The 25,199-nt window shown below is 40.9% G+C and overlaps 1 protein-coding gene and 1 long non-coding RNA gene across 6 annotated transcripts in view; one reads left to right on the top strand and one right to left on the bottom strand.

Annotated features, from left to right (window-relative positions):
- Nucleotides 1-25,199, top strand: part of PRICKLE2 (prickle planar cell polarity protein 2) — a 353,317-nt gene that overhangs the window by 198,622 nt on the left and 129,496 nt on the right. The gene's annotated exons all lie outside the window — the stretch shown is intronic.
- LOC141551939 (uncharacterized) overlaps nt 79-25,199 on the bottom strand; it is a 25,128-nt gene continuing 7 nt past the window's right edge. The window contains exons 1-4 of one of the 3 annotated variants that reach the window (XR_012485023.1): nt 24,877-25,199; nt 23,736-24,509; nt 12,246-12,374; nt 81-695 (exon numbers count right to left, since the gene is read on the bottom strand). The exon at nt 24,877-25,199 is cut by the window's right edge and continues 7 nt beyond it. This is a non-coding gene — a long non-coding RNA (uncharacterized LOC141551939). Of the gene's footprint in view, nt 696-12,245; nt 12,375-23,735 lie in introns of all 3 variants that reach the window. The other 2 variants (XR_012485022.1, XR_012485021.1) reach the window with 2 other exon arrangements.

Consider the following 25,199-nt stretch of genomic DNA (forward strand, 5'->3'; position numbering starts at 1 on the left):
TATGCACATATATATAATATATATATATATGTAATTGAAAGATAAGCTATAAACTCCTGAGGGCAGGGCTTGTTTTATTTTCATCTTTATATTCTAGCATAATGTCTTTGCACTACTAATATTGCATGGTATATTCCCTTAATAAACAAGATAAACTGAAGGGTAAGCAAACTTATAATGAGCTGGCCCAGTCAGACATGAAAGAGAAAGTTGCAGACTTGCAAGTCAGAGAAAGCATGATGAGTAACAGACATTGAAGTGAGCAAGTCCCAAATTTCTGCCTCTCCATTTTTCCCCCTGCCATGCATGGGAAATGAACCTCTGTAAGTTTGCCGAAATGTTAATGGGAATCTCATGGCTCATTCCCTCCCCCTTTCCTGAAGGAAGCTTCCCCCTTTTACATCAAAGTCTATTGTGTCATGTTTTGTCATTTTGTGTAAACTGACTCAATGTAACCCAATGCTTTCAAGGTTTGATTACATGCCTCTCGGGCTGAATAACTGAGCTGGAGTCAGGGGGGGGGATGGGAGTTGAGGGTACCATTGGGGAGCGAGGCATCTTGGTGGCAGGGCAGAGTGCTGCAGTGTTTCTCTGAGCTGGGAATGTTGTCAGATTCCAGTTCCCTGAATTGCTCATCATTGATGCAGAGGCTACTGAGATTCTAAGTCGGTTGTAGTCAGCTTGTCACTCCACACCTGGAACGAATAAGTGGGGCAGAGATGATTGATATGGCAGGAGTTTTTGCTTTAGCTTCATGTTCATATTCGATTCTTAACCCTTTAAATTAGTGTGCACCAGCAAAACACTCTACCTGGTGTGAAAATTGAGGGTTAGGAATCATGTCTTCCATTTTCTTCCATTCCCTGGGATAATGCCGGGCTTACATTGTAGGGGCTAAAGAGTATTTGCAGATTGATGAACAACAATGAGTGCCTGGAGTTCATGGAAAGGGCCTTGAGTCCAGAGCACTTGAAAAAACTGAACATCTTTTAACTTGGAGAATAAAAGGAGGAACAGGCTAGCTCTCTTTAGAAATTGGGAGGGCGGCCCTTGGTTTGTTTGGATCCAGAGAAAGAGCCAGGAGTGATCAGAGGAAGTTACAAAGAGGAAAGTTAAGAGTCTAGAACTACCTTTTAAGATTTAGTGCTGGCTATAAGTGGTGAGGGCTGCACTAAGAGGGAATGACATCTCTCCTGCATTGAAAGTCTTCACGCACAGGATGGATGACTCCTTGTTGGGCATGTTGTAATGATGATGCTTTTTCAGGAATGGAGTTGGGAAGATAATCATTGAAGTCCTTCCCAACTCACTCTGTTCATTAGTAACCATGTGAATTCACAGTATCCATGGAAGTCACTTAAGAGAAGAGCAAGAGAGGAATGGAAATGATTCTTTTGTGGCTTGGACCCCAGTGAAATTATTATTGAGTGTCTTCTTCTAGCGTGGACTTTGTTTAACAATCTGGAGAGTGATAGATTGACAAGAAACTGGAAATCATAACTAAGGTTAAGTGGATATGGAGGATATTTGAAATAAAAGATAAAACATGGAAAATGAGAGCTTCTTGCAAAGTTATCACATAAAAGTAGTCATATCAAAAGCAGATTAAACTTCTCCACTCTAAAGGGGGAGCTCTTAACCTGAGGTTCATGAACTTTAAAAAAAAAAACTATCTCAATAGGATAATTCTAATAAAATTGATTTCTTTAGTAACCTTATGCATTTTGCTGAGGAGGTACCTGGGCTTCAGAAGATTGTCCAAGGGCCCCATGGAACAAAAACAAGCTTACAATTTTTACTCTGGAGGGTAAAAGCAGAACTAGTGAATAGTATTTGCCCTTTACTGGAGGTCTTTAGATGGCGGCTGAATTTATACCCATGGTGGGCATTCCTCTACAAATCCACATCTCACTAGATGGCCTGTAAGAGCCCTTCCAATGAACACTTTGATTCTGGCATATATATATATATATATATATATATATATATATATATATATATATATATATATATATATATATATATATATATATATAAATCATGAGAGAACAGCAGACTTCCTAGGGTTTGGTAGCTGTCTTCCAAGTATCTGAAAGTCAGTGGAAATGGTATAACACTTTCTCTGCTTGGCCTGGGAGAACAGAACTGGAACAATGGAATAGATAGTGCTAAGGACAAACTAGGGTTTGGTGAAAGAGAAAGTTTCCTATCAATCAATATAGCCTTACCAAAATAGCCTGGACTGGCTTTGCTCTTGAAGGCTTCCAGCAGAAGTGGATGGCCACATGGTAAGTATGTCAGAGAGGGGCTTTTTTCTGGCTTGTTTAAATCTGTAAGACAAAGCCCCTCCCTTCTCAGAATATCTATAATTTTCAGATTCCTTGAGGAAAGTATGCAGAAAGTGTCTAATGAGTGTGTGAGAAGCTAGACTAGAAGCAGAGACTTGTAGCTGAAGTGATCTTAGAGGCCATTTGGTATAATAGCCTTATTTTAAAACTCAGGAAGCTTAGACCAGGGAGGTTGTGACTTTCCCACAGGAAGCAGGGGCCAGACCTGGGATGCACACCCAGATCCTCTGACTTAAAAGCTAACCCTCTTTCCTGTGCACCATGATGACTAAAGGCCCTCAAAGATTCCTAGAGTGGGAAGATTTGATTCTCTGCATGGTTCTGACACTAAATGTGTGCTATCTGGGAGGATGGAGCCCTAATTAGGCTTGGCCAGCTGGTTTCTCATCCCTTCAAGAGATGTGATTGGAGGCATGTTGTCTTTGAATCTGTGGAATGATGAGCTGTATGGAAATGGGCTTGTTCTGTGCTTACTCTGGGGGGTGAAAGCCTTTTGCAGTGAGCTATAGTTGGGGGGGGATGATTTGGACTCCAGAGCACAAAGTGGTAGTTCTCTCTACCATAAGCAGCCAGTTTTTGAAATGTTCCTTCTGCTGGGGGATGGTGTTGCTAAGGAGAAGGAGGGTTGGAGATGTGTTGGGGGGGTGGGTGGCAAGAGGAATGTAGGTAATGAGCAAATGTTTTTAAATGGCCTGTGAATCCAGAATGTGCTGGCTTCCTTGAACAGCTCAAAATGATGCTTTTTATTAAGGAATCCAATTTTCCTCCACTTCAGCTGTGTGAGTTGACTCTCACCTCCTTTCCTTTTGGCTTTTGCCCAGCACCTTCCTAGAATCATAGCTGTAGAGCTTAAGCCCAACCACATTATTTACATATGAAGAAACTGAGGCATTAAGAGAGTAAGTGGGGTCATGCCTACTGAGGGTTAGTTCATTAGAATATGAGCTCATTGAGAGCAGGTGCTGAGTTTTCTTTGTATGTTCAGGGCACATGTAGGCACTTAATAAATGCTTGTTGACCTGACTGGGTTCCATTTTCCTAGAGATCTCAATGGGAGAAGAAATTGCAAAGTCTTGCATTTTGAGGCAAATTATTGATAGGTCCAATTTCTTTTTAAAGAAAATAAAAAGAAAAAAAAAAGAGGATATATTCTAGAATGAAGGAATTAGTTACCATCTGAGCTTCTCTTATTGACTTCTCAGCTGGTCCCTTTGATGTGACTGCTGATTGATCCTGTGGTTTAAATGTTCAAGCTTCTGACAGTTGAAAATCTGACCTTTCTGTGTTTTCGATCAGCTTAGTAATGGAACATCCCAACCAGATGACCATTCTCCTCTTGTGTGCTGGACCTTGGCTTAGGAGACGTGACAGGACCTTTTCCGGCTGGGGAGTTTTGGGGAAAAGGGACCTTGGAAGTAAGATCGTGAGTGATTTGCCCATTTATTAGGCAGTTTGAAACTAAGAAATACTTTGCTTCAAAGGATGAAAAGGAATTACATGTCAAAGTCTCTGCCTAAAGAGATCATTATCAAGAAACCAGTATAAATGATGTCGACAAATTAACTGAGGTTCAGTGAATTATTTCTAGTGTGAAGTTGAATATTCATCTGGCATACTGGATTGCCTTTGAGAGAAAGGGAAAAGAGAGAAGGGGAGGGGAGAGAGAGGGGAGAGAAAGGGAAGGAAAGAGGGGGAAAGGGAGAGAGAGGGGGAGAGAGAGGGGGAGAGAAGGACGGAGGTAGGGAGGGGGAGAAGGAAAGGAAGGTGGGGGAGAAGTGATATGTGCTCAGCTTTGTATTGTAATGATTTTTAAGTGAGTGAATTCCAATTACATAAGTTTTTGTGGAGGATGGTAAGAGCTTGCAAGGTTTGTAGCCTGGATTCTGAAAATTAGACAAAGACTGAAAAGTCTTCTGGGTTTTTCATTAAATGAAGGACAGATTCCATTGTTGGTCCAGAACTGGTAAACACCCATTTGATCTCAAAGGCCTTTTTTTTTTTTTTTTCAGAATTGTTTGTATCCGAGATATATTAGAATTGAAATGCCAGAGTGTGAGTTCTAATTAAATTAATTTTCTTTATTAAAGACCACTTATTGTCCAATTAAAGAAGCAATGACATCCTGCTTGGGCTTTGTTCTGAAGCACTGACTGTATTGGAAGCTTCAATTCTCAGTCCAGCCTGGCTGCTCACTTGTTTTGAGACCCTGAACTAGTCATTTAATCTCTTGACCTCCCTTTAATCCTTAGACAAATCACCATTTATTGAGCACCTTTAAATAGAAGAAAGAGTAGGTGCATTTTAGAGAGGGGAAGAGTTAAGGAGAGAAGAGGTAGAGGTTGGATTTTACAGAAAGAAAATGGAATGTGGGGAAGGGTTTTGGCACTACTGATATAAAGGAGAGGAAGAGATTGGGAGGCACTGATGATTTTTATACCTGAGAGGGCACCTGGAATCAAGGTTGGAGGTCAAATCCCAGCTCTCTCTGTGTGACCTTGAGTAATCATATATTCAGTCAGCAAGATATGTGCCAAGCACTTGTACTAAGTGCTTGTGAGATAAAGATAAGCAAAAATAAGCAGTTCCTGTCCTCAGGGAGCTTATATTCTAATGGAAGAAGACAACCCATAAGAGGAGAGATGAAAAAGGGGTTCTGGGTGGAGGTCCCCAAGCAGCACAGGGTAATGAAGTCTGATGAATGAGGATGGCTGATCTGCAGGCTTGTTTCAAAAACAGAGGTTCGAAAAAGAATAACATAGACAAATGAAATCATCTCTATACTCAAGGACCTTGCAATTGGGAATGGAGGAGAGTCATATATATATAATATCGGTACACACAAGATAAGTATGGAATGATTCTAAACTGTGCAGAAGGACCCTTAACTGTGAAGTAGCTCAGCGGGGGATTGGAGTACATCTTTAGAATACTTCCAACCAAGGCGTCCATGGAAATGGGAGTTTTGAAGTGGAACCAGAATTTTTTTTAATTAATAGGGACTTTGGGAGTTATAGAATCAGCCCCTTTGGAATGAGTGTATTAACCTTCTGATTCTAATTTGAGACTGAACTAGGACTATGGGGAGAATTGTGAGAGTATATCCAGTAAAGTAGTAGAAATTAGAGGTGCAAGTCAGGGTCTTTTATGAGAGCCAAAAATGGCAGCTTGTAGCAGTCAGGTTTCCCATGCCAAAGAAGACTTGAACAGCTGAGTTTTTCAAAAAGTTTTGATGGGACAGTTTTAAATCATTCACAGACATTTGAATAAAGAATCACCTATTTTAAAAAATAACACTTTCCCTGCAGAAATTACTATTATTTTGGCCTGAAAGAAACAATTCCCCAAGCTAACTGACTGCTAGCTTCAATTTAACTTTGTCTCCACGAATGGAGGCCTTGGAAACCTCCACCAGACAACCAATCAATCAACAAACTTGCATTAAGTCTTTACTATGTGTCAGCTAAAAGCTGAGATACAAGACAAAATAAAATAGCCTTGCCTACAAGGAGCTTACATCTGTATAGAGAAGGATAGGATGAATAAACTTCCTATGCTATGTCATTTCATTCCTTCATGTTTTTCAAAGATTTCTACATTAACCAAGGATCTTTTGCAGTTAGTTTAAAATATTTTGTCTGAGTGATTCAACAGGGGTATCTAGTCCATATTCTTGCCTAGTTCACACCTCTGATTCAATAGAGAATTCTGGTCTTTCTGTGGTTATTGAGTTTGGGTATGGTGGAATAAATATTTTAAAACTCTTTAAAATGCAAAACAAATAAAAAGTAGGAAAGATCCAGGAAATTTTGCATGTAATATGTGGTAATTAGGCTGAATTTTGAGGGAGGAAGGAGAGAATTCTGGGAATGGGAGCACAGATATAGGAAACAGAGAGCCACATGTTCCAAGCAGTGAGTATGTGAGGAGCAGGAGAATAAATTTCAACAAGATTGCAAAGGCAGGAAGATGGCCAGGTTGTAAAGAGATTTAAATGCTCAACGATGAAATTTAGATTTGATCCTAGAGGTAATAAGAGGCAGCTAAAGTGTACTGAACAAAGGAGAATATTGTGGTCTGGTTTAAGGAAAAATGTAATTTAGTGGTTTTGTGGAGGATGGGTTGAAGTGGGTAGATATTTGAGATAGGGAGGAGACTACTGAGACAGTCCAGATAAAGGATTAGAGACTGAAATGTAAGGGACAGCTGTGTTTCCTATATTCCTTGTATATAAGAATGAAGTTCCTAACTGAAGAATTCCCACTGGTCTGTTGTAGTGGGGGCTCCTGCACTAATAGAAATAATCCCTTGGTCCCCAAGCAACAGTCAGGAGTGTTTGGGTTCAACAGAAAGAACGTTGGTTTATAGTCAAAGAAACTTGGTTTGAATCCCAACACTGCTACTTGTTACCTAGGTGACCTTGAGAAAATGACTTGTTCTCTGGGCTTCCATCATCTCATCTGCAAAATAAGGACATTGGGTCAGACATCCTTCCTGTTCTGATGAACCTATGTGAGCCTGTGGACTCCCAGGGGGAAGCTACCAATGCACATGACTAGTTTGAATCTGAATTAGTGATATAGAACAGGGAGGTGGCCACCAAACAAGACTCTCAAGGAACCTCTCCAGCCCCTCAAAGGTCACATTCCCTGTGATTTGAGGTTTCATTAGAGGCACAGAACCTATTAGTGCCTGCTGGTGGAACAGTAAAGCCATATGGACCGTGGTGACAGGGCAGGTGTTTCTGAGGCATCTCCTGAGTCCTTGCGTAAAAAGCTCCAGATGAGTGTGGAACAGGATGAATGTTGGATGTGGTCCACATACTGTTCCAGCCCTTGAGATAAGATGCCTTCTAATCCTGTGTTTGCCAGCCTTTCCCAGGCTGTGACAAAACCTTGACCTTGCCGGGACACCTGAAGGGTGTAACCCTCCCTTTCTGTGTGTGTCTCTCTCTCTGTCTCTGTCTCTGTCTCTGCCTCTGTCTCTCTCTCTCTTTCTCTCTCGAGCACACACACACACACACACACACACACACACACACCAATGCTCTCTTTTTTCACCATGGCCAGCTCCATTCCACTCTTACCCACCAGTACAAAAACTGGCAGAAAGAACCAAACCAGGTAAAAGGACCAAAATGGGAGCTCACAGAGCAGCCAAGGATGTGTCCATGTTGTATTGGGACACATGGGCTGGGACAGTGAGTGCCCTGGGCTGCAGCTGAGGTAACTGGCTGGCCAGCCCTAGCTAAGCAGGCAGGGCTCCCTTCCTGAGAATGAATTGGTAATTATCTCTTGACATTTTCAATTGGAAGATTAATTGCTACATCCATTACCACATTACTACCTCTGGCATCTCTTTCTGATTTTGTAACTTTCTTGAGATGACAAGGCACAAGACAGATCTGAATATGGGCCAGGGCGTTCTGGTGGCACTGAGCCACCGTAGTGGGAAGGGACTAGCCGGAGTGACCATAGGATCTTCTTATAAGATGCTGCTCAAACATGTTCCTCTGCACTGACCCTTTCTTGATTCCCTCTTACTGCTAATGACCTCTCTCCCAAGCCTCCGGGTAAAATTTTAATAGTTTTACATCTATTTATCTATGAATGTATGCATTTAATAACTTTAAGATGTATGTATCTCTCTGTCTCTCTGTCTGTCTCTGTCTGTCCCATTAGAATGAAAACTTACTGAAGGAAGGGATTATCCTTTCACTCCTTTTACGTGTACTCCCAGTCTAGTACAATGCCTGGCATATGGTAGATGCTTAATATTAATGGATTCACTGACACAATCATAAACATAAGGCAAAATCAGACAGTGCGGCAACTTTGGGGACCCGTGATTTCAATTTCAGCAGAATCCTGGTCCTGGTATCCTATAAAAATTAGTGTTGAGGTCTCCTTGTCACTTCGAAAAATGTCACCTGGCACTTTATTCTGAAACGTTGTTTATCCCCAGAAAGCAGAGTTGGGACACTGGACTGAAGGAACAAGTGGCAAATTTAAGTGGGGAGCAAGGGGGATAGGGATGGGGCTGGGAGAGAAATATATATATCATGTTATATAAATAAATGTTTATATATAATATGTTATTTATATAATTAAACATATATAATTATATTATTATTAAAATATTAATATAATTACACATTCAAATAAAAAGCTGGACAACTATTAATTATGTTGTGATGGGAATTCTTTGCAAATAGGGGCTGAATAAGATGGTGGTTGGGGCTCCCTTCCAGCTCTGAAGTTCAATGAGATCAGGTACTGAGATGAAAATAAGGACATGGGCACTTTATGATCTGAACACCCCACATGAGGAAGAAGTAGCATTTCATGTCCTCATGAGATCTTTCTCTTTCTTCAGATTCTTTGGTTTTAGGATTATTTTAGTTCTCTGGTTTAGGTCAATTATCAGAAGCAACACAGATAGAGAAAACCTACCCAAAGTGTCTCAAATGAATCAGTGACATATTCACTGGTTGCTTCCAATAATTTACCTAAATTAATTTCACTATGGTTTTTTTCAGTTGTTTCCTTGCCCTTCTTTTCTTTATTCATTTTAAGCCTTAATTTCTTTTTTGAAAATTTCCATGAGTGTGTGTGTGTGTGTGTGTGTGTGTGTGTGTGTGTGTGAATTTATCTACTCATAATCTTAGACTTTTAGATGTATGGGGATGGGGGAAAAGGAGCCTAGCTCTCTTCCATTAGATCCAGTTCAGAATTGATCCCTAATCTATGTAGCAGCACCCTGAACTAGTTGCTAAGACTACAGAGACAAAGATAAAAGACTTCTTACCCTTAAGGAGTTTATATTCTACTCAGTTCCCTTTGATCATTTCATTCTTCCATTTTGCATTTATCCTCCTAACAGTAATTTTATATCAAAATAAAGGGCAGAGCCAAGGGAGAATGTGATAAAAAAATTAAATTACCATATACCCTTTACGGTTATTCCTTGACAGCATTTATATAAAGGCTTAGACAATACTAACCTTTCCCTCAATGGACTTCACTTCAAATTAGACCCCTGATATCTAGGTTCTAAATCAGTGCTGTTCAACCTTTATCATGCCCTTGACCCCTTGGGAAGTCTGGTGATATCTCTGGACCTTTTCCCAGAATATTTCATAAAGATTCATAAAAGGAAATACGTACAATTACAAAGGAAGTTAATTGTATTGAAATACAGTTAATTTTTTTTTAATTCATTGCCTCCAGGTTAAGAATTTTAGTATAGAAGAAGGTTAGATAGAAGCAAGGACAGAGCACCATTGGAGACAGGAAGAAGAAGAAAAGAGTGACTTCCATTCAACGCCGCCAAAAATGAAAACAGAGGGGGATTGGGTGCTTTCAGTTTTGGGAAATATTCAGGCTGACTTGAGTTGGAGAGAACACTAGAGATTGTCTAATCCAGACTACTTATTTGCCAGATGAGAAAAGAAATCACCTCATGGGATCATAGAGTTTTAGCTTTTCTAGTTCTTCAACCGCCTGATTTTTCAGATAAAGAAACTGAGGCTCAGAAGCCTGCCAGGGAAAGAACCCAATTCCTCTGCTTTCAGATTGAGCTTGCTTTCTGTCATACCACCCACTCTGCTTCCCAGGTTTACAGCAATCATCTTTCTATCTCACTCCCCAAACACTCAGAACACCCAGCGTGCCACTGGACGATTTTAGACGGGTGCAGTCAACGGGCCGTCTGTGTTATTAGCATGGAGAGGACGAGCTGGGCCGACTGCAGCAAGCAGTAAAGGAAGACTCTGTAATGTAAACGTTAACCCAGACAGTATAAAATAGAGAAAACAAGCCAAAAAACCCAGCCTCCTGGCCAGCAGCCAAGCTATAGGCTAAAGTGGACTTTCAGGGCTGGTTAGTTTTAACTGTAGAATAAATCGTTACCCTGTAATGTAAATGGAAAATTAATTTGTGTGACTGATCAAAGGTTCAGATCTCTGTGAGACATACCATGAGATAAGATGAAGATTTATGAATGTCCTTTTTCGAGACATTTGCTTGTGGGGGAAGGGAACAGGGAGATGAGGGTGGCAGAAAAGAGAGGACCTTTCCGAGGCAGGGAAAGAACCCAAGAAAAATATTGAATTAGAAGTACAGGACTAGGTTTATTTAGCTTAAGTTGAGATGCAACATTTCAGCTAGACTGCTAGGGAGATGACATTAAATATGCCCTTTTCCTTCTTAAAAAAAAAAAGCATCATTATTTATACATTATTTATTTATTTGGCGGGTAGGGGGTGGGAAAAGGAGAGGCTGGCTCTGACTTCAGCTTGGAAAAGAAATCTAAAGGAAAGTTAGTTAATGGCGCCAAGCAAGATTCCTTATCAGCTGGTAGTGGTGGGTCCCTGAGAAGAGGCGACAGAATGATTAGGCTCCTGTATTAGGATTAGTCTGCCAAAATGGGCTGGTCTTAAGGACAGAGTAGCAGCATGGTATACTGGGGGAAAGACTAGATTTTAGAGGGCGATGACTTGAGTTAAAATCCCAGTTCTGATCCAGAGTAAATCGCTTCATTTTCTGTGCCTCCCTTTTCTAATCTGTTAAATTTCGGTAACAGGACTAGGTGGGCTTGTTGTGAATCAGTGACCTATAAAATGGTCCCCCCCATCTCTACTCCCCATCTGTAGCTCCTGGAGGAGGGGCACTGCTCAAGTGAACCTCCATACATTTGGGCCTTGTCAGGTACAGAGCAACTCAGTCATTTTCCAAGAAACACCAAACCCCAAGAGACTTAAACGACTTGCTTGATTTCAATCCAAGTCCTTCTAGTCTAAGTAGACATTTGTTTGTTTTGAGATTTTCAATAGTATTTTATTTTCTATATACATGTAAAGATAGTTTTCAACATTTGTTTTTGTAAGACTTAGTGTTACAATTTTTTTCTTCTTCCCTCCTTCTCTTTTCTCCCCCCTCCCCAAGACAGCAAGCAATCTGATATAAGCTAAATATGTACAATTCTTTTAAACATATTTCCATTTGTCATGTTGTACAAGAAAAATCAGACCAAAAGGAAAAAAAAAACATGAGAAAGAAAAACAAACAAACAAAAAGTGGAAATACTATATGCGTCAATCCATATTCAGTCTCCATAGTGATCTCTCTGGAGGCAAATGGCATTTTCCTTCCTAATTCTATTGGAATTGCCTTCAGTCACTGAATTGTTGAGAAGAACCAAGTCCTTCACAGTTGATTGTCACATAATCTTGTTACTTTGTACAATGATCTCTTGGTTCTGCTCACTTCACTCAGTATCAGTTCATGTAAGTCTCTCCAGGGTTCTCTGAAACCAGCCTGCTCATCATTTCTTATAGAACAATAATGTTCTGTTATATTTACATGTGACTTTGTCAGTCATTCCCCAATTGATGAGCATCCATTTATCTTCAAATTCTTTACCACTACATAAAGGGCTGCTACACTTTTTTTTGCACATGTGGGTAATTTTCTCTTTTTTATGATCTCTTTGGGATATAGATAGGGCAGAAGTTCTTAAAGACGGGAGGGGAATAAGTCTATAAACTTTTTCTTAATATTTGAATAACTATATTTTAGTATAATTGGTTTCCTTTATAATCCAATATATTTTATTTTATGTATTTAAAAGCATTGTTCTGAAGAAGAGTCCACAGATTTCACCATAATTGAGGGAAGGGAGCAAAATCCATGATATCCAAAATAGATTTATTTCAGATTTTCTATTCTATTCCCCTGAAAACTTTCAGTCAACCAAATAGCAATTATTAGGCACTTACTATATGCTAGATACTATACTAGGTGCTGGGGTTACAAATAAATAAAGAGTACCTCCCCATCTGGCCCTAGGGAGCATGTCATATCCTACTGAATGTATCCGTGAAAATGGTTTTTCACTCACCAGTCCAGCTGGCATACTCTGTGTGTGCATTAGTAGAAGAAAGTCATGATGCTTTGGTTAGTTTTTTTCCAGGAGCCATGATTTCCTTGGCATGTGTTCTCTGTGCCATGATGAGAGATTGGAGGAATACTTTAGTGAAAGAATAAAAACATTATCATAGCATTTATCAAACTTGAAATTTATTAGTTAAATTATTAAAATTTATTTATTCACTAAATCTGAATATCACTTAGTTTCTCAAAATGCCTTTATATATATGAATACATAGTATATATATATATATATAATATATAATTACATTATATATATTATTTTATTGGGAGGTAGATATTATATTATACATATATGTTATATATAATTATTATATTATATGTTTTATATTATATTATTATATAAATTATATACAATATAATATATGATATATATATATACTAGATATATAGACACCTAGTGATATCTTCATAATAACCCAGTAAGTTAAATGTTTGCATCCCTATTTTGTCAATGAGAAAGTTCCTCCCAAGTAACTTTCCCCAGTCAATCAGTCAATAAGCATTTATTAAGAATGGGAATCTCCTGACTCCGTCCAATGTTTTTTCTATGAATTTTTATTTTTTTCCCAGTTAACAATCATTTACTCCCTTTCCCTCCCACCCTTCTCCTTCCCAAATTAGAAAAGAAAAAAGAAAAACAAAGCCTTATAATACTGAAATATAGTCAAACAAAATGGATCTCTCTCTTTCAGTAAGTGAATAGCTTGATTCCTTTGTTAAAAATTTAATTTTACGTTAAAATTGAAAACATTTATTTTTTCTTACTCCAATTTAAAAGAATCATGATTAAATCAACAAACATGTATTTAGTGCCTGCTGTGTTCCAGACTGGGATACAAACTCAAGCCTTACATTATTCTTATACAAAAGTATATATGTCTCATTTTGTATATCAAGACCTTCACCTCTCTGAAGGAGAGGATTAGAATCATAGTAATCAAAGATTGAAATGGAGTCCTCGAGTCTTTTGAAGCTGTTTATCTTTATAATATTCTACTGTATACCTTGTTCTCTTGGCTCTGCTCACTTCTCTTTGCATCTTTCCAGGTTTCTCAGAAACTCTCCCTTTCACAATATTCTATTCTACTTCTATACTATAATTTAATCAGCCTGTTCTCAGTTAATGGGCCTTCATTAGTTTTTGTTTTTTTGCTATACTATCAAAAGAACTACTGTAAGCATTTTTTTGTATGTAAAGAACTCTTTCCTGTTTCTTTGATCTCTTTTGAGTATAGGACTAGTAGCAATAGGTATCCCAAGGTTCAAGGGTTTGCACAATCTTGTGACAATGTGATTAGAATTCCAGGAAAATCTTGATTCTTATTGAAAAATTTCCATGGGATTATGGCCAGGTCATGAATCTAGTGTAGTTGTAAAGATAGGTTCTGGCTCTGAAATATTTACCTGTCTTGAGACCTTCTCTCTCTTGCTCTTGGGGAGCACTTCATTGCTAAGTCTGATGAAGGTTGCTGACTGTTTAAACCATTTAGAACACAATACCACATAACTGGTACACAGGTGCCTTATAAGTATTTTGGATGTCCGTGAGTGTCAATGGGGCATTCAAAATAATCCTAGGATATATTTCCATGATTATCTAAGATACTGTATGTTCTCAAGTGCTTGCACTCTCTCTCTCTCTCTCTCTCTCTCTCTCTCTCTCTCTCTCTCTCTCTCTCTCTCTCTCTTCCCCCCTCTCTCCTCTTCCTCTCTATCCATTTACCCCCATCTTCCTCCCCTTCCCCTCTTCCCTCTCCTCTTTGGTCTGACTTTTCTTCCCTCCCCCCAACTCTGCTTTACTTCTTTGGAGCTAAGTCTCATCATGTGACTTCTGGAGGCTAATTGTCCAACCTAATCCAGCCTGGGTTATAGTAATTGAGCCACTCTACTTCTGAGTTGTTTGGCCCAATTTCCAGAAGGTAAAGTGTGCACAGGGGAGTTCAAAGGAGAAAGTGCTGTTTTGGGAGGCAGTAAAACCTGGATTTCAACTCTGATCTTCCCTGGCTGTGTCCCACAGGGCAAGTCACTCCACTTGTCTTACTTCAGGTTCTGAATCAGTAAAATGGGACTAGTGACATTTTTCTTGTCAGGTGGTTGTGAAGTTCATATTAAGTTTATATGCATTAAATGCAAAATGTAGACTTTGAAATCTTTAAGGGTCAGTTTCTTTAATAGTTTTTGTGAATAAAAGGCAACAATGAAGGAAAAAAAAGGCCTTTCTCTGGTTTTCCCTATACCTGGAGCTACCTGCTACTTCATGGGTCAGTTAATCCATAGAAGGAAAGAGGGAAGCAGAGGGAAACTAGAGAAGTATCTCTAGTGGCAGAGGTGAACCATCAAGATATCCTTCCCATCCAATCCATATCAACTCCATTTTTTTTTAGGATCAAGTCTAAAGGCGTTCTTTAAGGAACATCTTTATTTTCTATCAGATATTATTTCTTTAGTCTTTTAGTCCTTCTTGTGATAGTAGGAAGAGCCCCATTTTATGGGAATAGTCACTGAGGCCCTGCAAAGGTCAGTAGAGTAGAATGTCAAAGCTGATTTCCTCACATGGCAGTCCTGTTGTGGGAAATATAGAAACTCTTAGAGTTGAAAGACTCCTAGGAGTCTCTACTCCCTGAAGTGTGAACTGTTTTATTGATAGCCTAAAAGAGTGATCAGCTATCTTTTACTGGATACCTCTAATGATGAGCAGCTCACTACTTTTTAAGTTTATTCCATTCTGTTAGGAAGTTCTGCTTTATACTGAGTTTAGGGCTGCTTCCATCTTGATATGGAATCTGAGAATTGGAGTCTAGGGGGTGAAAACTGGAGGATATGAGCGGGGCTTCAGCCCCCACTGAATTCCTGCTTTGGGAGAGTGCGCCCTCTGAACTGATTTGGAAGGAATTTCTCTAAATAGGTCCTGTCTTTTCTGCCTTCTAAATGTAGGTCACATTTGCTGTTTTAGTAATGATACCTTACATTAGTAAAGTACTATGTAATTTTCAAAGTACTATGAACATTTCTTCTCTCATTAGTTCCTCAGATTTTCTTATGTCATTAGTTCCCTGTGAGATTTACTAGAAACAGGTGTTTGGTACCCAGTTTATAGATGAGAAAACTGAGGTTTGGAAAAGGGAGAGAGCAAAAACTACATATTCTAGAGAAAGGAGAACAGGCTTCAGACCTGGCTTTGATTTCTAGCTCTGCTCTTGATTGCCTTTGTGACCTTGAGCAAGTCAACATGATGTCTCTGAGCTTCATTTCCTTCATCCCTCAAAGGAAGATGAGATTTTGTACTGAAATGGCGTGGGATCCAATCCTGCCGCTAACATCTGGGTGACTTTGTATGTTATCTAATCCTCCTGCGCCTCAGTTTACTCATCTGTAAAATAAGGGTTTGTTGAGATCCTTTGATCATGGGTGCTCTATTGGGGAGGAGCGAGTCAGGTTGGATGCCTTTCTGCCCAATGGGCTTTCTCCTCATTTTCAGCATGGCAAGCTGCTTCTTGTATATACCTCCCCATTGGCTGGGCTGATGACATAGCTCTCCTTCCCATGGCCACTCTAACTGGATGCTGTTGTGCGCTAGGGGATCCTTTGCTGGGATCTACTCCAAAGAAGCTCCGAGTGCCATTTAAGGACAATGGTATGCAACTCTTGGGCGATGAGTCAGAAGCTGGCTACCACATTCTTTGTGGAGTTAGACGCCCGACGCGGGGTGCTCTCCTCCCCAGCCCATCGGAGAAGGGGCTCTAGCGAATTCCCAAATCCAGGATGAGCTGGTGTTCACAAGGACCGGTTTTTTCATGACCTTTACAGGCCCCAGGCACTGTGTCCATTTGGCAGTTTCACCTTAGGCAGAGAAACAAGAATAAACTGTGTGTTCCAAACTCCTGGACTGTAAGTGAATCAGTAAGGCCCCATTTGGGGGAAAGGGAGATTATTCCTGAGGGTCTGGTCTGAACATTATAAACTGTCGATAAGCCAGAAGGTCTTAAAGGTCACCCCTGCCTTCTTCCCCCACTCTGATAGCCCAAAGGTGAAGTTTCTCAATGTTAGGATACTAGAAAACCCTTGGAATTTTAAGTGACTGCGAACGTTTCCCTCCCTCCTTCAGCTGTTGGGGCCTCTTGCTGGTTTTAGTTTTTTTTTTTTTTCCTGTTCTGTGTTAGAGTTAATTTTACAAGCTCTTCTAAAGGGAAGTGCATTTCTAGTGCATAATTAAAACTCTCCTACTGCCTAATTTGGGACTGGAGTTTCTCGTTCTGATGCCTATAATTTGCCCTTTGTTTTTGAATTTCGGCATCACGCTTGGACTCCCATGACCACTTTCTGAGCAAGATGGTGGCAAGAAGTATATCCCTTAGAGAGGGATGGAATTGGTCCAGAAGTAGCTCTAGCCTGAGAGCATCAAATAGTGAACAGAGTTTGGAACATGAAGGGACTAACCATCCCTGAGCAAGAATCTTCCCTGTATCATCTCTGTGTACAGAAGGGAAATCTAATGACCAGCATCTTGCCCAAGCAGCCACTTTGACATGGACACCAGAAGTTGGGGTTTTTAGTAGTTTATTAAATTTATTGGTGGACAAAAAGGGCATACACTAGATAGGGTTCCAAGTCTGGAGTCAGGAAGACTCGTCTTCCTCAGACCCTTCCCAGTTCTGTGATTCTGGGCAAGTCACTTAACTCTGTTTGCCTCTCATTGTAGGAGAAGAAAATGGCAAACCACTTCAGTATCTCTGCCATAAAGACCCCAAAGTGGAGTCTTTATGGCAGACATGATAGAAGTTTAATGAATGAGAATATTGAGTAGAACAAAGAATGCTTTGAATGCATAAAATACATTCTGAAGTACCACAGATTCAAACCCAGGAGACCTCAAAGATGGTAGGACCTTTGACATTATGTAGTTCGACCACTACCTGATGGAGAATAGACTTCCCAACAATAACCACAAAATCACTGTGGCTCTAGAATTTGTTAAATGTAATCAGAGTAGACTGAAACATTGAGACGCCACAAGATCTCAGACTAAGAGTGAGAAAAAATCTGAACAGCCATCTAGCCCAAACCTCTCATTTTACAGATGAAAGAACGGAGAGCTCTAATGACTTACCTTAATCAGTATGTCGGCAGAATGGAACTTCCAAGTTAGGAAGAAGCCTCCATGACCTGTCTAGTCTAACCCATACTAGAAAAAGAATTCCCTCATAGGTCATACCCAACAAATACTTGTGTAATCTTTAATTGAAGGTCTCCAATGAGGAGGACCCCTACTCCTTGATATAACCCACTTCTCTTTGAGATACCTTTAATTCTTAGGAAGTTTTTTTTCTTGATGGCAAATTTAAATTTGCCTTTAAATATTACCCCCATTGGACCTAGACCTGACCTCCTTCATGATATTGAAAACTGTTATCATACCACCCCTGGATATCTTCTTCTCCAGGTTAAATATTCCTATTTCTTTCATCTGATCCTGGAAAGAGCTTACAGCCCTGTAGCATCCTGCTTGCCCTGGTATGTTAGGAATTACTATGGGGCAAGTGGAGGTTTGAATCCAGTTCCTTTGATTCTCAATCCTGCATTTTCCACAGCCCTCCCTCCTCCCTCAGCCAACATAGCCATTTGCAGTCCAACTACAATAGTCGCGGAGAGTGAGAATTGCTTGATGAGAAAGCTGGCACAGAGGGGACATAGGGAAATTCACCAAGGAAGTTGTATGTCAGATACCTGTTCTTCCTGGGGAATAACTCACCATGTCAAGCCTATACTATTGATGTAGGACTTCCTAACTATTCAGTTTCTGAATCATTTCCTAGGGTAATTCATGTCACCAGTGAAAAAAATAAAAGGGAACATTAAAGTAGGAAAACCTTCATGGAGGGAGTGAGGAAGGGAGGAAGGAAGGAAGGAAGGAAGGAAGGAAGGAAGGAAGGAAGGAAGGAAGGAAGGAAGGAAGGAAGGAAGGAAGGAAGGAAGGAAGGAAGGAAGGAAGGAAGGAAGGAAGGAAGGAAGGAAGGAAGGAAGGAAGGAAGGAAGGAAAAGAAGGACAGGAAGGAAGGAAGGAAGGAAGGAAGGAAGGAAGGAAGGAAGGAAGGAAGGAAGGAAGGAAGGAAGGAAGGAAGGAAGGAAGGAAGGAAGGAAGGAAGGAGGGAGGGAGGGAGGAAGGAAGGAGGGAGGGAGGGAGGGAGGGAGGGAGGGAGGGAGGGAGGGAAGGAAGGAGGGAGGGAGGGAGGGAGGGAAGGAAGGAGGGAGGGAGGGAGGGAGGGAAGGAAGGAAGGAAGGAAGGAGGGAGGGAGGGAGGGAGGGAAGGAGGGAGGGAGGGAGGGAGGGAGGGAGGGAGGAAAGGAAGGAAGGAAGGAAGGAAGGGAGGGAGGGAAAGGAAAGGAGGAAAGGAAAGGAAAGGAAAGGAAATAAAAAGGGAAGAAAGAAGGGAAATAGGGAAGGAAGTAAAAAGGGAGGAAAGAAGGGAAATATGGAGCAGGGAGGGAGAAAGAAGGAAGGGAGGGATGAAGGGAAGTGGGAGGAGAGAGGAAAGGGAAATAGGGAGAAAATAAGAGAAGAAAAAAATATGATCCTGGCTCTTAAATTGGAAGAATAAAAAGCCTTGGGTGTATTGTTCTCAGAACAAGTTAACATAGAGAATTCAAGCATCCTCTAGCTGTTTAATGAAAATTAGTAATTACAAGAAGCTGCCTTATCAAGTGGCATATTTTCTTTGTCTTAGATAAAGCCGATATTTGCCAGGATATCATGTGGTTTTTAATGATATTTTCATGGAAATTTGTAACAATAAACAAGTTTAGTTCATTGCTGTTAAAAAACAACAACAACAATAATAACAATCATCCCTAAAAGAAGTGGGAGAAGATAGGAGTAGCATTTTTTTTTTCAGAATCCCTCCATGTTCCAGATTCTTTCTCATTTGACTAAACAGGCTTAACAGAGGAGAATAAATAACAGGGTTGGGGGGTCTGTGGGGGTGGTTGACAGGAGGCTCATTTAAAGTTTAATGAATAAGAATATTGAGTCTAACAAAGAATATTTCGTACGCATGAAATACGTTTCGAAGCACCACAGATTCAAACCCAGGAGATCTCAGAGTTGGCAGGACTTCTGAGATTATGGAGTTCAACTAGTACCTGATGGAGAATCTTCTTCCCAATATTCCCAACAAGTACTCATTCTCATTCAGTCTTTTCTTGAATACCTCTAGTCACAGGGAACTCACTGACCCCTGAAACTTCCCATTCTGCTTTGGGATTGCTTTGATTTTTAGAAAAAAACTTCTTGAGATTGAGCCAGAATCTGACTTTTTATAGCTTCCCTCCACTACTCTTACTTCTTCCCTTGGGACCAAATAGAACAAATCTCTTCCCTCTTTCTCATTATAGTCCTTTAAATACTTAATAGTAGCTATCACCTCCCTCCACTACCTATGTCTTCTTTTCTCCTAACCAAGCTCCCTCACTTCCTTCATCTGAGCATCTTATGCCCTGAATTTGAGTCTCCTCACTATCCTTTGCCTTTTTCTCTACCAACATCCTCCTTTTGCCAAGTCCTTTCAAGAATCAGGGGCTTCAGTCGAGGGCCAGATTTGTTTGTTGTTAAAAGGCCAGCCTAGTTAAATTGTTAGAGATTTTCCATGAGCTTAGTTCTGACTTGTAGAGTCCCAGCAACTGGTAAAAAAAAATCTGCCAAGCTGTTGGCATCGACAAAGGAACATGTACCCATGCCAGGGAGATCATGGATCCCTAAAACATTCAAGTTAACAGCTCCTCAAAGCCATCAGCTGACAGTGCTTACTTCTTAGACAGCTCTTCTGGTCTCATGTAGATACAGCCATTGTGTCACCTCGGACAAATCCCTTTTAATCTATGTGTTTGGTGACTATAACATAGAAATAGTTAAGAGAATAATAAATCTGAACAGATCTGAGAAAGTCATTATGGAGCAATCCAAAGTGAAAAAGGACCTGGATTCAAATTCTGCTTCTTTCACTATCAGTGTGATTTTGGGGTAGTTACACAACTTCTTGTGTCTGTTTCCTCATCTGTAAAATAAAGGGGTTGGATGTAAGGGCCTCTACTAACTCTTCCAGCTTTAAGTCTGTGATCCTTTGATCCCATGACCTCAAAAAATCTTCATGTTTAGCCTCCAGACTTCACATGGCTTAATGTAAACAATGACACCGAACTAGCAATTATCAGTCTCTTTGTACCCGGGACTGATTTTTACCTCTCCCTTTCTCATTATCTCTCCTTTACCCTTTCTTTCTCCTTTTCTGTCTCTCATACTACCACCTCTTCCTGAAAATGCTCTGTAGACCACAAGTCTTTACAGTATTGATGATGATGGTGGCTTGTTTAAAATTAGAGTGAATTAACTTTTTTAAAGATACTTCTGAGACTTTGACAATATTCCTCAAAATAAGCGGATTCTTTGGGGCATTGCGGGTGACAGAGAAACAGAAAGGACTCCAAGACATCTTTCCGATCATCCTCTAATTGAAACTGCCCCTAGTTCATTACAGATGTTCTACATTTTCTCTTTGTAGTCCATGTCTGAGTCAACTGTCCAAAATTCATCCTGATGTCCAGCTGAAATTCCTTTGGGATTTGATCAGAACTTGTTTCTTCTTCTTTCCCTACTTGGAGATGAGAAAGGCATTTCAGTGCCTTTACCCCAAAATCTTTTCAGCTGTTGAGAGAAAATAAGGTTGCTAGTTCTTTGCTCTCTCTCCTCTAAGCTAACTAGTTCTGATTCCTTTATTTTCTCATAATCCCCTAATCAGGTATTTATTAATACAGAATATAGTAGGATTATTTCCTAGCTCTTGCATGTCATATTTTAATGCAGAGCTGCATAATGCAGTTTTCCCCCTCCTCCAACTTTTTTTTTTAACCATAGTGCTGATGAACCATAGAATCATCTTCATAGTATCTGTGTTCCCAGGTCTTTTAATGCTGCATTTGTGCCTCGGTGATCTTTTCTTGTCTTCATGAATGACCTCTTCACCTTCTCAACTTCACACCTCCATTTATATGAATCCTCTCTGTCCTTCAAGACCCAATTCAAATATCCTCTCTTTTCTGAAACCTCCTCCAGCCACTCACCCTAAAAATAACCTTTCCTTCCTCTGAGATTTTGTTGTGTTTTGTACCATGGCACCATCCATGCATTTACTGCCTGTATATGTTGTTTCCCCTTTTGTTGCTGAATTATTTCTGAATGATCCTTCTGAAGACCCCATTTGGAGTTTTCTTGACAAAGATCCAAGAATACTTTGCCATTTCCTTCTCTAGTTCATTTTGCAGATGAGGAAATTGAGGCAAACAGAGTTAAATGACTTGCTCAGGGTCGCAAAGCTAGTCAGTGTCTGAGGCTGGGTTTGAACTCAGGTGCTCCTGATGCCAGAGCTAATCCTTTATCCACTACTCCACCTTTTGTTTCCCCTACCACCTTGTCACTTTCCATAAGATCAGCAATGACTCTTCCTCATATATCTTCATAGAGCCTTGTACCAGCAGGCACTTGACATGTGATCATCCTGCATTTAAACACCAAAAAACCCATGATCTCATCAATGTGGATGCTTTCTTCTGTGGTATAGAGAGTGATTGCTTCATGTGTAGCCTTTGACCCTGTCTATTTCTGACAGGTCTCTCTCAGAGGTGAATCTGCCTTTTTACTGTGTGCCTTTATGTTGGTTGGCTTTATCTGTAAATCTGTTCTTGCCTCTAATTATATTAGTATATTATATTAATATATTATCCTCTCTCCTTATATTGTTTGGTTTTGTTCTAAAAGTTTTTGATTTGTCCTTTAGCAAATTTATAGCTCGCGCGCACACACACACACACACACACACACACACACATGCACAGACACACGTACATCCTTGTGCTTTTCCCTCCCCCAATTTGTCAAAGTTATTTAGAATTCTGTTCCTGTCTTTCAAGTTGCTAGCAGTTAACCCTATTTAACATGGTATTATCTTTGAATCTGATAAACATGTTTTCTTCCTTTGGCCATCACTAGCTATCTGGAACAGTATGAACCCCAGGATGATAACGGTTGCCATAAGGAAATGTTGACAAAGGGATTTTGACCTTAATAATGTGAGTTGTTATGCAAAGGATCATCTGACTGTTTTCTCATATAGCTGAGCGTACAATCATGGAGTCATAAGGGACTTCAGGAAGTCATCTTGATTTTCCCCTTGCTTCTCATTAAAACTGACTGTAGTTCATCACAGAAGTGGTATACTTTTATATTGCTTCTCTTCCCAAAAAAAAAGACTACAGAGAAAAGAATAAGCCCCCAGAGGTACATCCCACCAAGCTGGAAAGGTTTTGAATGTTACTGAGCAATCATCTTGGCCACAGCTAAAAATTAGGCACCATCGATGGAAGTTTTTGGCCCTAGCGAGTCATTGCTTTGCCTAATAATAATGACAACTTTACACAGCAGTGTAAAGTTGGCAAAGTAGCTTCCATCGTGTTTGTTCATTGGTGAGTCCTCAAAACCTTGGGAAGCCGGTAATATAGACACTATTATGCCAATTTTATACATGAGAAGGCAGAGATGACACTCAAAATGTTGATGTCAAAGGCAAGACTCAAGTCCAGGCCTTCCTGACTTTTGAGTTCAGCATTCTATCCACAATCCCATGCTGGCTCTTTAGATGTTTACTGAGTTTTCCATGTCACAATCCTAACCTGGACAGGGAGTGCCCACAGAACCGCCTTTGGATAATGTAGCATGAACATCCATTGGATCAGGCCTTTTTCTTCTACAGATAAAACCACCTTAATCCATCCCAAATAGATGGATATCCTCATTCTTAAAATTTTCTAAAGACATCCATATTTATCTATTTTATGTTAATACATTTGTAAATGTGTAATTTCATTCTTATATTTCATCTCTGTATATATACACATGTAAATATCTATGGTTATGCTTATACAGTGTTTGGCCTTTTTTGTTTTTAAGTGTTTTTATACACATTATCTTATCCTAATACTTTTATAACGTAGCTAGAGTAGGCTGTATGAGGTCTGTTTCACTGCTGAAAATTCAAGTAAATTTATTTGTGATTTCGCTTAGAGACCATCTTGTCCAACATTTTTGTTTTAAAAAATGAAGAGACTGAGCGTGAGACAGTTTAAGTAATTTAAGAAGGCCCAGTTCTAAGTGTCACCGGCAGCCTTTGAACTCAGGGCCTCAGATTGAGAATCCATAGTTTCTCTGATGGTGCTTGGCTAAGACTTGGCCAAAGTTACACATCCGATTCAACTGTGACCTGTGTTCCGCCGCTTCTCTGGTCCATAAGTAACATTTGTCATTGAGGCAGAAAAGATAATAAAGGTCATTCTTTCACACACACCCCCCATCTGAATTATGTGAGCAATAAAGGTTAAAGTAATGCATTACTCACCTTCTTATATTGTTAGAGTCTATTTCTGTGAGTGAAAAGTTATTCCAGGTCCAAATATGAAAGGGCTTCTGTGAACTCGAGAGAAATTATTAAAGCATTCTTAATACAATTACATATAACAAAAGACATAATTTCACTTCCCCACATGGAACAAAAAAAGTCATTTGAAGCATCAGAGACTCCAGCTGGAGGGGGAGAGAGCCTCATCATGGGAGGTTCTACAGGACTGAGAGGATGGGCAAGTGGCTGAATAGATTTGGGGACCCTTGGGGACATTTCCCTGCCTTCCATGTCTGCCCCCCCCCCGAGTGTTTTTAATCATATTCATAAACTCCTTATTGTGTTAAAATCCTTGAAGGCTCAAAATCCTTCATCTGTGGAATGAAAAAATAATAAGGAGCCACAATCCCCCTCCCCAAATGGCCCCAGCTTTGGCGTCTGCCATTCACGTTTGGGGGGGGAGGGTGGAGAGGAGGCTGTGGAAAAACATCCCCCCCCCCAGTGGAAAAACCCTCAGCAGCTTTTCAGATTGAGGTAAGGGGAATCAGGGCAGTTGAGGCAATGCAAACAAACATTTGCTCCCCCCAGAAGGACGGATGAACTGAAGTTAGCTGGAGGGGGGAGGCGAAAAACCGACCGAGTTCTTTGAATGGTCAGCTCAGTTTCTGAAATGTTGGAACAGTAATGCTCTTCTTGCAGGGCCAGACAGAGAGGCAGGCACTTAATCCAAAACAGCCACTCAGGATGGTCAGCGTGCCCAGAGCGGATCGCCTCCTCCAAAGAGAAAAAACAGCATCTTTTTAAATGGCCCATTTTTTTTTTTTTAACAGCTGGAGGGGGTGGGGGCGAGCCGAGGCAGCCAAGCTACTCGGAGCAAAAAGCGCTAAGCCAGAGGAGAGGATTTCTCTCCCCTGCCCTGCCTGGGGGATTATTGATTTGGGAGAGAAGCCTGATTTCCATGTAAATAAATTACGGAGGGCCGGGCCAGGAGGGGGGGGCCACCTCCACTGTCCAGATGCAGCGCCTCTGACTCGCTGACATCACGGCCTCATTAGCATGCAGGGGATGGGAGCATTGCTACAGCGATGATTCTCGCTGCGAGCTCGCTCCGGAGCTGACAATTCTGGGGCGAAGAGCTTACGTGGATGCTCGTTCCGCGTCTCGGGCTGCCAGCGCACGGTGCACGTCTTCTGGCTGCCTCGTCCGCTCGCTCGTGAGGAAGGGCAGGCCCGGGAGGAGGGGGCGGCCGCTGGACTCCTCGGCTCCGGGCGGGGGCCGGAGGCAGGAGGACCCCCCCCCGCGCGGAGCCGGGAGCCGGATTCGGGGGCTCGCCTCCGCCGCGCCAGCCCGCTGCCCTCGGATGCCACACTCGCCTCCGCTGACGTCGGTGGCTCCGGGAGGGCTCCTTCCCGGCCCGCGAGCGGGGCACGGACCCGGCCGGCCGAGCAGGATGCTTCCTCCCGC

Source organism: Sminthopsis crassicaudata, chromosome 1, assembly GCF_048593235.1.
Source record: "Sminthopsis crassicaudata isolate SCR6 chromosome 1, ASM4859323v1, whole genome shotgun sequence".
NCBI classification, from domain to species: domain Eukaryota; kingdom Metazoa; phylum Chordata; class Mammalia; order Dasyuromorphia; family Dasyuridae; genus Sminthopsis; species Sminthopsis crassicaudata.